The 13,010-nt window shown below is 47.1% G+C and overlaps 1 protein-coding gene across 3 annotated transcripts in view; it reads left to right on the top strand.

Annotated features, from left to right (window-relative positions):
• Nucleotides 1-13,010, top strand: part of SLC27A1 (solute carrier family 27 member 1) — a 30,901-nt gene that overhangs the window by 2,628 nt on the left and 15,263 nt on the right. The window lies entirely within an intron of this gene.

Raw genomic sequence — 13,010 nt, 5'->3', positions numbered from 1 at the left:
GTAAAGGGCTTTTAGAGCCTTTGAAGGGTGTTTGTCTCCTCAGGGCCATTTACAGGTCTCTCTGTGGTCGGGGTGCTCTTTGAGAGTTTGAGGTCTGTGCGTGACTTTGGGGGTTGTTCAGAGTCTGTGGAGAGGTTGCTGTGTATTCCAAGATTTGCTTAGGGGTCTCTGGTGACTGAGAATCTCTGGGGAGGGGATTCTGGTGGTGTTTGCAGGCATCCTTGGAAGGTCTCTGGGGTATCTCTAGGGGCTTGCTCAGAAAAGCTGTTGGGAGTCCTCCTGGGGTGAAATAAGTGCTTCTGGGCATTACCACCGGAGCAAATCTCAGGAACAGCCTCCATGTGGAAGTCCCTGAGCACTTGCTATGGGTCTGCCAGTCTTGGTGCCCATGGGGAGGTGGGAGGACTAACCCATTGTAAGGGTGAAGAAACTGAGGCTCTGTGAGCAGCAGGGATGGTGTGCAGCTGGAAAAACTTCCACTGCAAATTGACTGGTTCTGAACCTTCTAGAACCTGACCTTTCTTTTCCATGCCCTGGCCCCTGCCCCTGCCCTTGGTTTTCTGACATGCAGATTGGACTGCGCTCTCTGTTCAGACAACCTCCACAACCTCCATCCTCTGCAGTAGAAAAGACTCAGCCTCCAGCTGGGTACTTGATGTCCTGACAATCTATTCCCTGCCCACTTGCCACTCCCTACCTCTCCATAGGTTCATCTGGGCCCCAGATCAACTTGCCTTGTCAGGCTCAGGCTGCTTTCCTCTGTCTGGAATACACTGGCCCTCCTTTTGCCTGGCAACGCCTTATGATGTTGCCTCCCTCAGGGGACCCTTTGCTGAATTTTCCTGCTCAGCACCCTCCCATGGCTCCTTGCTGCTCTTAGAATCTAGACCACATGAGGTTTCTGACCATGTTCCCAACCTGTCCTTTCCTTTGTCACTCTTCCATCTACACTGGCCTCCTTGCTGTTCCTAAACACACTTGTATTTATTCCAGCCCCAGGGCCTTTGCATTTGCTGTACCCTCTGCCCAGATCACTCTTCCCCTGCTCTTCATTTTCATCATGCCATGGCTTAAATGTCACCTTGTCAGACAGCTCTCCCCTGACCCTATGTCTCTGTAGACCCTCCCACCTTGTTGCTCTCTGGCAGAATGGCCAAGATTTACACAGGGCTTCCTCTGTGTGAGGCACTATGCTAAGCATGACTTCTTCAAGTCCTCCCAACCACCCTGAGAGATGGGTACTCTCTTGTCCCATCTTACAGATGAGCAAACTGAGGCACAGCATAGTTTTGTCACTTGCCCAAGGTCACACAGCTGGCCAGTAGTGGGGGCAGGATTTGAACCCAGGCAGTGTGGCTCCAGAGCTTGACTTGTAACCACTAGCGGCATCAGTCACTTGTAATTATCACGTGTCTGCTTTCTTGCCTTTTAACTTTGGGGTCTTTTTCCCCCCACTAAACTGTGGGCCCTGTTGGGGGGCCAGCACAGATGGAGACTGTGTTGGACCTTGTGCTCCTGTGGCCCTGGTCTCCCGTCAGGGAAGCACAGAACAGGAGCGCAGGATATATTTTTTGGATGGCAGGTCTTCACTCCTTCCTTGGGCTCCATGGGGCAGGGGATATCTGTGACCAGCTCTGTCTCCCCTGGGACAGGACAGAAGCTGGGTCCACTCTGAGTCCCCAGCACAGAGCTTGACACACTTTCTGTAGGAGGCAGCCTGGAAGATGGCCCCACCTCCCAGTCTTCCCACCTTTGTATGATCCCTTCCCTTTGAGTGTGGGCTGGACCTAGTGACTCACTTCTAATGAAAAGAATACAACAAAAGCAATGGGATATTACTTCTGAGATTAGGTAATAAAAAATAAAAAAGAGCATCTTGGGTGCTCTCTCATGGGTCACCCCCTCTGGAGAAAGCCAGCTGTCATGTAAGGCAGCTCTGTGGAGAGTCTCACATGAGTGAACTTGGAAATGGATTCTCTCCCAGTGAAACCTTGAGATGATCACAGCCCCTGCTGACACCTTGATTACAGCCTCACAAGACACCCTGAGCCAGAACCACCCAGCTAAGCTGCTCCTGGATTTGTGACCCACAGAAACTGAGAGATAATCAATGTTTGCTCTTTTCAGCTAGTAATTTTAGCTGCAATTTGTTACACAGCAATAGCTAACTAATGCAGCTTATATAACACCCACCCACCTCTGTACCAGGTTTTGTTCTAGTGTCCTCACAGTCCTGTAAGGAAGGAATGCTTACTAATCCCATTTTGTGGTTGGTGAACCAAAGCACCAAGAGGGGAGTCATTTGCCAAAGAACACAGAGCTGAGGAGCGGCAGGACTCCAGAGTATGTGTTCTTAGCTGCTGTGTTGTGCTGGGGTCGTGGTGCAGGCTGGCTGCATTTAGAACCTAGGTTCAGAAATATTTAAGCACCCTGCCTCAGTTCTTCTAACTCATCTTCTGTTTTCCACATGAAATCTGATCACATTCATCTGTGTTTATTTCTTCCTGCCCCGGTGCCCTAGAGCTCAGGGTGAAAGCAGGAAGGGGCAGAAAGAGCAGAGGGGCAAGAAAAGGCCTCAGGAAGGGCCCAGAGGTGGACAGTGGCCTCTTTGTCCCCAGGGTGGGGGTGGCTTGTGCTGCTGCCAGGCAGGGTGACCCAGGCATGTGGCTGGAGCCCAGTGCCGAAGTCCACTGCCCGCTCGTGTGGGTGTGCTCCAGAGAGGCTGGGGGCGAGGGCGGGAGGGACAGGCCGTGAAGACTGGGCCCCATTGTGAATGCTTGAATAACCTGAGCACGAGCCACTGCAGCCTCAGTCGAGTTTCTTTGCTGTGCTGTCTGTGGACAGGGAGCACCCCTGTGGGAGCTGCTTGCTGTGCTTCCTACCCTTGCTGATGGCCCTCTCCCCATGGCTGTAACACTAGTACCCCTCATGGGGTTCTTGGGGTGCTCTATTGAAGCTCTTAGAGGAGAGCTGGGCACATAGTAGGCACTCAGACTTGTTGGTGCTGATTGCCTTCACCCAGCAGTGGGTACCTCAGAGGTTAGGTGCTTGGTGGCTAGAGCCAGAGTGTCTAGCTGTGGCCCTCACTCTGCGCCTTGCTAGCCCATGAAACATCACCCTCTGAGTCTTAGTTCCTTCATCTCTAAGAGTACACCTTGTGCATCCTCTCTTCTTTAAGAAAACATGAATTGAGCACCTGTTGTGTGCAGCACGGGCACTTGGTCTGTCACGTGGTACATGGTGAATGTTTGGGGCAAGCCTGAAGAGGAACAGAGGGACCCTGCCAGGGGGCCTGGTCTGGGTTGTTCTGTCCTCTACTTGCTGTGTGACCTTGGGTGTGTAATTCACCTCCCTGAGCTCCCAGCTCATCCACCATCTGACATGGGGATTTTAGCAACTTTTTTTTTTTTTTTTTTTTTTTTTTTTTTTTTTGCGGTACGCGGGCCTCCCACTGCTGTGGCCTCTCCCGTTGCGGAGCACAGGCTCCGGATGCGCAGGCTCAGCGGCCATGGCTCACGGGCCCAGCCGCTCCACGGCATGTGGGATCTTCCCGGACCGGGGCACGAACCGGTGTCTCCTGCATCGGCAGGCGGACTCTCAACCACTGCGCCACCAGGGAAGCCCTGACATGGGGATTTTAGAACCCTACTTTGGAGGGTGGCTGTAAGGTTAGCTCAGTAAATGCTGAGGCTGCTCACCATAGCACCTCTATTTATTCGTTGAATGGTTGAGATATCAGGATCTGACCAGGGAGGTGGATGTATAAACAGCTAACTTTTAACATTTTACATTTTCAGTTATTTTTTTGTAACAGTTAATACATAACACAGGTACAAAATTCAAATGTTAGAGAGAGGTTTGCTGTGAATTCTGCCCTCTCTCCACTGCCCCCAGCCATGCAGTTCCCCTCCTCAGAGGCATCTTGTGTCTCTTTCCCAAGAAATATATGTAGACCTCTTCTTGTTCTTGGTGCTCACAAATGGCCACACATTCTCCATCATATTCCTCACCTCCTGCTTTCTTTCTTCTCTCCACTTTCACTTGAAATTTTTGCTTTTATTAAAGCCATGCAGGCTTTGAGATGAAAGACTCTAGCCTTCTACCTCAAGTGGCAGCTGCTAGCCCCACCCTCTACCCACATTTTCCCTTCCCTTCCAGGAGTGATTCTTACCTCTCCTTTGAATCTTTTGGACTTCACCTCCACGTCTCTAAATGGCTTATGTGACAAATCTGCATTTTTTCACTTTGAGACTTGATCTGTCATCTCACTCCATGGAAGATGAGGATTTGGCATCCCTTTATCCCCCTGTCCTCACTCTCTTCCTGTCCCTGTGCATGGTGTACACATACCCACCCTCATACATACACAGACACACATGTTCTTCCATCCCTTCATTGTCCCAGTATTATTACAGTTGATTCTCATTATTTGTGGTAGTTTTCTTCTTCTTCTTCTTCTTTTTTTTTTTTTTTGGAAATGCTGCAAGGCTTGCGGGATCTTAGTTCCCCCACCAGAGATTGAACCCGCACCCTCAGCAGTGAAAGCACGGAGTCCTAACCACTGGACCACCAGGGAGTTCCCTGTGACAGTTTTGTTCTACAAAGTTGCTGAGAACATTGAATTAGCAAATACTGAACCATGTATTAGCAAACTGAACCATTAGCAAACCACTGAACCCTGTATTTCCTAGGGAAAATACAAGGTTAGGTTCTTGCAAGCCTCTGATCACATTTTCATCAACCAGTCAATACATAATCTTGTTTTGTGTGTATTCTGCTTAAAGACACATCATTTAATATATATTGTTGATTCATTACTATTGAACTCACTGCCAGCAACATTGTAACTCATGCCTGAACAAAACTTATCTAATATGTGTATCTTCTCCATAAGGCACATCACAGCCTTCTTGTACTTAGGAACACTCGACAGCATTTCAGCATCATGCCTGGGGCCCATTTTAAACAGCAAAATCAACAACAAAAAGAACAAAAACACCAAAAAATGTGGCATTAAATAGACTGCCAAAAGGACGCTTGTTTATAATATGAGTTAAACAACTTTATGTGTTTTTGTCTGGAGTTATTGATTGCCTTTGTATTGGTTAGTTTTCTATGTATTTATCTCTACTTCAAAGCCAAACTCCACAACATCTGTCTCTCTCTCCTCTAATATTTATAGCATCAGATGGGCTTTCAGTTTCACCTTTTTGGAGAAGTCTCTCTTTTAGCCTCCAGTCTGTCCAGGCTGTTCTAGTTGCTCTCTCTACCTGGTGGGCAGCCATCACACCAGGCTTGTTCCTACCCATCTTCCTGAGGATTAGCATCACTTCTATCTTGGGCTGGATACCCTGTTTCCTGGGTCCCTGATAGTCCTCTTCCTTGGTTTACTTCTTTAATTAGTTGGAACACATCTTCATTAGCTTTGAGAGAAATCATGTATAGAAATTTAATTTTTTGAGACCCTCCATGTATGAAAATATCTTTATTTCCACACTCACACTTGACTGATGGTCTGGGTATAGACTTCTAGGTTGGATATTATTTTCCTTCAAAATTGAAGGCATTTCTTATTTCCTTCTCACATCATGGTTATTGTTGAGAAGACTAAAACTCTCTGATTCCTGATCCTTTGCAGTGCTTTTTTTTTTTTTTTTTTCCTTCTGGAAGCTTGTGGGATCTTTTCAAGATGGTGGGTAATTTCCATCCATTGTATGATCTGTTGGTGGGTTTCAGGTCAAGGAAGTTTTCTTGATGTTATCATTGGTGATTTCCTCACCTTTATTTCCTTTGTTCTTCTTCAAACTCCTATTATTGAGTGCCTGGAACAATGTCTAGCTTGATAACATTTATTGAATGAATATGATGTTGGATCTTCTGGACTGGTTCTATAATTTTCATATCTTTTTTTTTCTTAACATCTTTATTGGAGTATAATTGCTTTACAATAATGTGTTAGTTTCTGCTTTATAACAAAGTGAATCAGCTATCTTCTTATCTTTTTTATTTTCCATCTCTGTCGTTTTATCCTACTTTCTATGATATTTCTTCAAATATATCTTTCAGTCCTTCTATTAATGTTTAACTTATGCCTTCATATTTTAAATTTTTTATTATGATTATTCTTTGTTCCAATTAATAGACTATTTTAATTGATTTTTTAATTATGTTTTTTCTTTTTTATATAGACTTCATTTTTTATTATCAGTTTTAGATTTACAGAAATTAAGCAGAAAGTACAGAGTTCCCACATACCCCCTTACTCTCCCCTACAGTTTCCCCTGTTTTTAATATCTCTTATTAGTGTAGTACGCTTGTTACAATTGATAAGTCATTGTTGATACATGATTATTAACTAAGCCCCATATTTTTCATTAGGGTTCATGTGTATGTTGTACATTCTTTGTGCCCTCACATTTAAATTTTTCAGGATCTTTTTTTTTCATTCCCTGAAAGCTTTTATATAGCATCCTATTCTTGTTTCATGGATGCAATATATCTTCATACATTTTCAAGGATATTAATGACTTTATTAGTTTTTTTCTCTTTGCACAATCTCTTTTTCCTCAAAGATTTTCTTCTTTGTTTATTTTAGTCTCCATCATCCCTATTAGAGGAAATCCCCAGGAGTCTGGTAGTCCTTGGCTGTAAAGCCAATTAGAAGCTCTCAGCATGGATGTGTGTATGGGGTGAGGGGGTCTTGTCAACTGAGCTTCATGATGGGGTCACCTGGCCAGGTGGTGCTTTGGGGAAAGTCCAGTGCCGTGTCTTTGGGTCTTTCCTCCAGGCCTGGGCACAGGCCCCACCAGCAGCATCCCAGGAACACAGCGGGGAAGAGGGCTGGAGGCTTGGCATCTGGCAAGTAAACATTCACTTAACACCCATTTGTAGGGAGGTGCCCCACCCAGAAACCCTCCTGTGGATGGACTTTCAATCTTCTCCTGGGTGGCCACTTTTTTTTTTTATTTCAATTGAGATACTGACATATAACACTCTGTTAGTTTCAGGTGGGCAACATAATGATTTGCTATTTGCATAAAGGTTTCTCCTGCTACACGAAAATAGAGCATTCCTCTGAGACCTTTCATAAACCTAAATGGTGTAAAGGGAAGAAGCAATTACCTTAGGGTGCATCTTGCTAACGGGTGCACAAAATAAATTGAGATAAAGTTCAGATGCTCACAGACACAGTTCAAAGCTATGGCAGCTTGATGGTGGGATGCTGAGTGTAGTTCCCAGGGAAGGAGCTTGGCAGTGCCTCTCTCACTGCTTCGGGTACGTGCTGCCCCTATAACAGCTCCCTGCAGAACAAACACCGAACACTATTTTTACTTTTTGCCTTTCATTGTCAAAGCGAAAATCCTCTTTGGATTTCTTTCGGTTAGCAAAAACAGGTACTAATTTTGGTCTTTCGCAAAAGAGAAGCGGCATTAAAAAAAAAAATAAGAGAAGCGGCATTAAAGTGAATTTTTGAAAAGTAGGGGATACTGGTATATTGTGAAATGATCACCACTGTAAGTCTAGTTAATATCCATCACCATACATAGTTACAAAAATTTTTTCTTGTGAGGAGAACTTTTAAGATCTACTCTCTTAGCAACTTTCAAATATGCAATGAGGTATTATTGGCTGTAGTCACCATGTTGTACATTACATCCTCATGACATTTATTTCACAGAGGGGGCTTCTTAAACAGATTTCCATCAAGCCTCCACTGCAGCCCAGGATTCTGCTTTCCCCCTCCTCCTGGGGCCTCCACCTCTCATGTGCTGCTGCCCAGCTTCCCAAAGTGGGGTGATTTGGTCTCCACTTCCATTTTCCCAGTCCTTGTGAGTTCACACTTCAGTCCTTTTACTAGCCGTTTTGGGGGGCACTGTGAACAGTCAGTGTCTGAGTGCTCAATCTGCCATCTTTGTCACACGGTCAGCAGTAACTTTTCCCATTTACCTTTAGGGTCCTTCCTCATCCCTTGCATTGGGGGCGCCATTCTTGTGCGCAGCCTTCTGTTGTAAGCTTCAGCTCGAACCGTTGTTCATCTGACCCCTCGCATACTGCAGGATGTTTGGATTCTTTCCCATCTTCTGCTCACTGGAAGCTACAAATGGATAATGCGCCGTCATTTCCCCCGTGTGACTTTAATGTGTCAAAATCAGTATACCAGTTGGTGGAGTGATTCAGAGTCATGAAGAGACATTCCCGACCTTGGGCCGTCTCCTCCTACTCTCTGCTTCACTCACTCCTCTCCTCCCGCTGGCCTTTGCTCTCTTTTAAACCTGCCAGTCTCCTTCCTGCCTCCAGGTCTTTGCACTCGTGGTGCCCTCCACCTGGAATACTTCCCCTTGAGCTTTACCCATGGCTGGCTCCTTCTCATCCTTCAAAGTTCAGTGCAAATGTTGCTTCCTCAGACAAGGCTCCCCTGCCCCGTGGGTGAAGTCTGTCCTGGTCATGCTCGATCACATCATCCTGTTGCTTTTTTCTTAGGAAACGTATAAAACTGTCATTGTTTTTGTTTGCTTTCTCCTTGATTATTGACTGTAAACCCATAGCAGCAGGGATCACGCCTACCTTGGTCACCTGTGTGTCCCCATTCCTGTCATGATGTCCAGCATATGGTGGTACTTTGTGGAGGTGTGCTGCACTTGTGGACCAGCTCCTCTGGGGAGGTGTTCTCCGTGAGGAGGCTTCAGCTGCAAGTAGTGGGAATCCCAACTAGAAGTGGCATCAACAGTAAAGCACATTTATAGCCATGTGCAATGGGGTATTGGGGCAGGAGGTGGCTTCAGGCTGATCAATTTGTGTTCAGCATCTCATCATTGGCCCAAGTTCCTTCTGCCTTTCTGCTCTGGCATCCTTGCTTCAAAGGCTTGGCATCTCCAGTTAGTTACCCTCATGGTCTCATATTGGCTGCTGTGGCTCCAGCCATCACATGCTGATAGAAGAAAGTGAACATGGGACTACCAGGCCCCATGTTGCAGGGGGTGTGAAAGGGGCTATTATGATGGCGGGAGGTCTATGAGTTGGGCAGTGTTAGAGTTAGAGCCAGATTTCCAGAGCTTTGAACACTGAGCAGAAGACAGTCTTATGTTCCCAGGGAAGTGTTCTGAGCAGGGAAGCAGCACAGCCAGGCTGGCCTGCATGGAGGAAGAGGGTGGCTTGGTGAGGAGGGTTTGGGGCAGCCAGGCAGGAAATGCACTTGTTCCCAGACAGTGGGAATGGAGACACACCCCCTCTGCCCCCTTGAATGGGGCACTGGGGTGAGAGCGGTAAGGAAGATAGACAAAGGCTGGAGATGAAGCAGAGTGTGTTAGTTTCTTGTGGCTGTCATAACAATGTAGCACAAACTGGGGGACTTAAAACAACAGAAATTTATTCTGCCATAGTTGTAGAGGCCTGAAGTCTGAAATCAAGGTGTGGGCAGGGTTGGTTCCTTCTGGAGGCTCCGAGGGAGAATCTGTCCCATGCCTCTCTCCTAGCTTCTGGTGGCTTCCAGCAATCCTTGGCAGTTCCTTGGCTTGTGGTTGCATCACTCAGTCCAATCTCTGCCTCCATCTTCAGATGGCCTTCTTCTCTATGTCTGTGTCTCCTCTTCTGTCTCTTAGAAGGACACTTGTCATTGGATTTAGGGCCCATCCTAAATCCAGGATGATCTCATCTGAAGATCCTCAACTTAATTACATCTGCAAAGACCCTTTTTCCACATAAGGGCTCATTCACAAGTTTGGAGGATCAGGACTTGGATGTATCTTTTTGGGGCCACCATTCACCCCACTACACAGAGAATGGGGCCTGGCCCAGGGTGGAGGCGGGAGACCACGGGGAGGTGACTACACTGTTTCAGGCTTGTGACGGTGGGGTCTTGGCCGTGCTTGTGAGATAACTGGATTCCAGCTAGTCTGCATTGGAGAAAGTCATTTGTTCTACCCATCCTTGAGGACCTCCTGTGCCCCACACCCTGTCTGGGCTTCGGGGATGCCATGGTCACCATGACATGCCATGAATGCACTAGATGGTGCTTTTCCTGTCCTATGGAGCCCACAGCCTAATGAGGGAGAAGGATGCTTGAGAAGGAAATGAGGAAATAATTTAAACATCAGAAAGTGACAAGAAGAATACAGCACGTTGGGGAGAGGCAAGGATAGCGCAAGACTACTGCAGACAGGGCGGTAGGTGTGGGGCACCCAGCACAGGTGGTCAGATGAGAAGGAGCCAACCGTGCAAAGACCTGGGGGACGGAAGAGTGCTCCAGGCAGAGGGAACAGCAGGTGCAAAGCCCAGAGGCAGGACCCGATCCTCCTGGGCAGAGTAATGATGAATCCCTCTTTTTCTATCCTTCTTCTTGGTTGGGCACTTAATACATTTGACAGGTATTAGGCCGAGAATTGCACTGTTTCCCCATTTACAGATGCACTGCTGTTCTGGGCCCTGCTTCCTCTTTGTAAATAGGACAATGGCAATACCTACACTTTGCTGAGCTGGAGAACACTTGGAGCTTGTTATGTTCAGTCTCCTGATATTCCAAGTAAGGAAACTGAGGCCCAGAGAGGGCAGGGTCTGCCCAGGTGCCATAGCTGGTAAGCGGTGGAGTGGGATCTGAACCAAAGCCATTGACGCCAGGGCACTTTTTCTTTCCTCTGGGCTCTGCTGGGGCTCACAGCTCCGGGACAGACACTTGAGGAATCAGTGTTTGCACAAGGCCCTCAGATCATGTCCTGCCTCCTCCCCTGGACCATTACCCCCAGGGGACTTCCTGGGCTGGGCCCCACTCTTGGAACTTGCTTGTTCCTCTTTCTTCCTTACAGGGTAGGTATGAGTCAAGTTGCTGGGCAGATAAAATGCTAATTCAATTCTGTTTTCTTACTGACAGTGCATACCTCCCTGGGGAGAGGATAGCAACAGAGTTTATTGAGAATGTAGGACACGCCAGGCCCTGTCCTTAGAAGTCTCCATCCATCTCTTTTATCCCCTAATGACCTGGAAGGCATGGGATCTTATTGTCCCCATTAACCAGGAGGCCCAGAGAGGGATGTACCCACCCATGCCCACTGTATGAGTGTCCTGGGGCTGCCGTAACAAATTACCACAATCTTGGTAGCTTAAAACAAAAGGAGTTTGTTGTCTCAAAGTTCTGGAGACCAGAAGCCCAAAATCAGCCTCTGGGGGTTCCAGGCGTCCTTGGCTTGGCTTGTGGCTGCATCACTCCAGTCTCTGCGTCTGTCTCCTCAGAGCCTCTCCCTTGTGTCTCTGTTTTCTCTTCTTCTTCTTTTTTTTTTTACTTTTTGGCTGTACTGCGTAGCATGCGGGATCTTAGTTCCCCGACCAGGGATTGAACCCACGACCCCTGCAGTGGAAGTTCAGCGTCTTAACCATTGGACCGCCAGGGGAGTCCCTCTCTTTTCTTGTAGAGATACCTGTTATTGGATTTAGGGCCCACCTAGGCAATCAGGTTGACCTCATCTCATACTTACCTTAATTATATCTGCAAAGGCCCTGTTTCCAAATAAGGTCATAGTCTGAGGTTCTGGGTGTACGTGAATTTTTGGAGACACTCTTCAACAACTGCAGTCACACAGGCAGAAGAGACTGGGCTGCATTTGAGCCAGCCTGTGGGACACCAGCATCATCCTTACATTCTAGGCCCTGTTTCTAGTGCTGGGACTACAGCCCTGGACGCAATAGACAGATAGACAGGGTGCCTGCTCTCATGGAAAAACACAAGAATTCAGGAAACCCAGAAAGGAAGATGGCGGTTTTAGATTGTGATGATCACTTTGAAGGAATAAAACAATGGTGGTGGGGGTGTGTGGGTGCTGGGAATGTATCAGTTACCTATGGCTGTGTAACAAATTACCTCTGAAACTAGGGGCTTAAAAAATGATCATTATCATCTCCTATGTCTAGGCTTCCTTACAGCTCAGTGCTGGGTTCCCAGGGCCAGTGTCCTAAGAGAGAGGGAAAGTGAGAGGGCATGAGGGCTCCTGCGTGCTGGGAAGAAGGTGTGCTGTCTTTGTGCCCTGGGCTCAGAAGTCACATAGCGTCACTTCTGCTACATTCTCTTCCTCAGAAGCAAGCCCCTCAGTCTGCCTCCACTCAAGCGGATGGGAAATAGAACCCACCTTTCGAAGGGAGGACTGTCAAAGGATTTGCAGGGATATTTTAAAATAGTCTTACTGATCCAAGCTGGGCAGGGCTGGGAGGACCCCTCTGAGCAGGTGTCATTGGAGCTGAGAGGTGAAGGATGAGAAGGAGCCGAGATGAGGGGCTTGGGGCAGAGTATCCCAGGCAGTGGGAGCTGGGCAAAGGCCCTGGGGCAGGAACCTCTGCCCTGCTGAAGATCAGGGAAGGAGGCAAGAGCAAGCTGGGGCAATGGAGGGTGATGAGGTGGCCAGATGCATGGGGCTGGGCCGTGCTGGGCCTCACAGGCCACAGGGAAGGCACTTGATCGAAAAAACAGTGGGAGCCTTTGGAGGGTTAAAACATTATTTAAAAAAATTTTTTTTGATTTTTGATTTTTAAAAACTTTTTTTTAAAATTTAGGGAATTCCCTGGGCAGTCCAGTAGTTAGGACTCCACACTTCCACTGCAGGGGGCCCATTCCAATCCCTGGTCAGGGAGCTAAGATCCTGCAAGCTGCACGGTGCAGCCAAAAAAATTAAAAAATTAAAAAGTTTTAAATTAAAAATTTTAATTTTTAAAATAAAAAATTTTTATTTTAAAATTTTTTAAATTAAAAATTAAATTTTTATTTAAAATTTTTTTTATTTTTAAAATTTATTTTTTTATTTTATTTTTTAAAAATCTGTGTTAAGGGCTTCCCTGGTGGCGCAGTGGTTGAAAGTCCGCCTGCCGATGCAGGGGACATGGGTTTGTGCCCCGGTCTGGGAAGATCCCACATGCCGCGGAGCGGCTGGGCCTGTGAGCCATGGCCACTGAGCCTGCGCATCCGGAGCCTGTGCTCCGCAACGGGAGAGGCCACAACAGTGAGAGGCCCGCGTACCAAAAAAAAAAAAAAA

The sequence above is a fragment of the Mesoplodon mirus genome, assembly GCF_964341445.2.
Source record: "Mesoplodon mirus genome assembly, chromosome: 5".
NCBI lineage: Eukaryota > Metazoa > Chordata > Mammalia > Artiodactyla > Ziphiidae > Mesoplodon > Mesoplodon mirus.
Note: the sequence above shows the minus strand (reverse complement) of the source record. Positions and strands in the feature narration are given on the sequence as shown.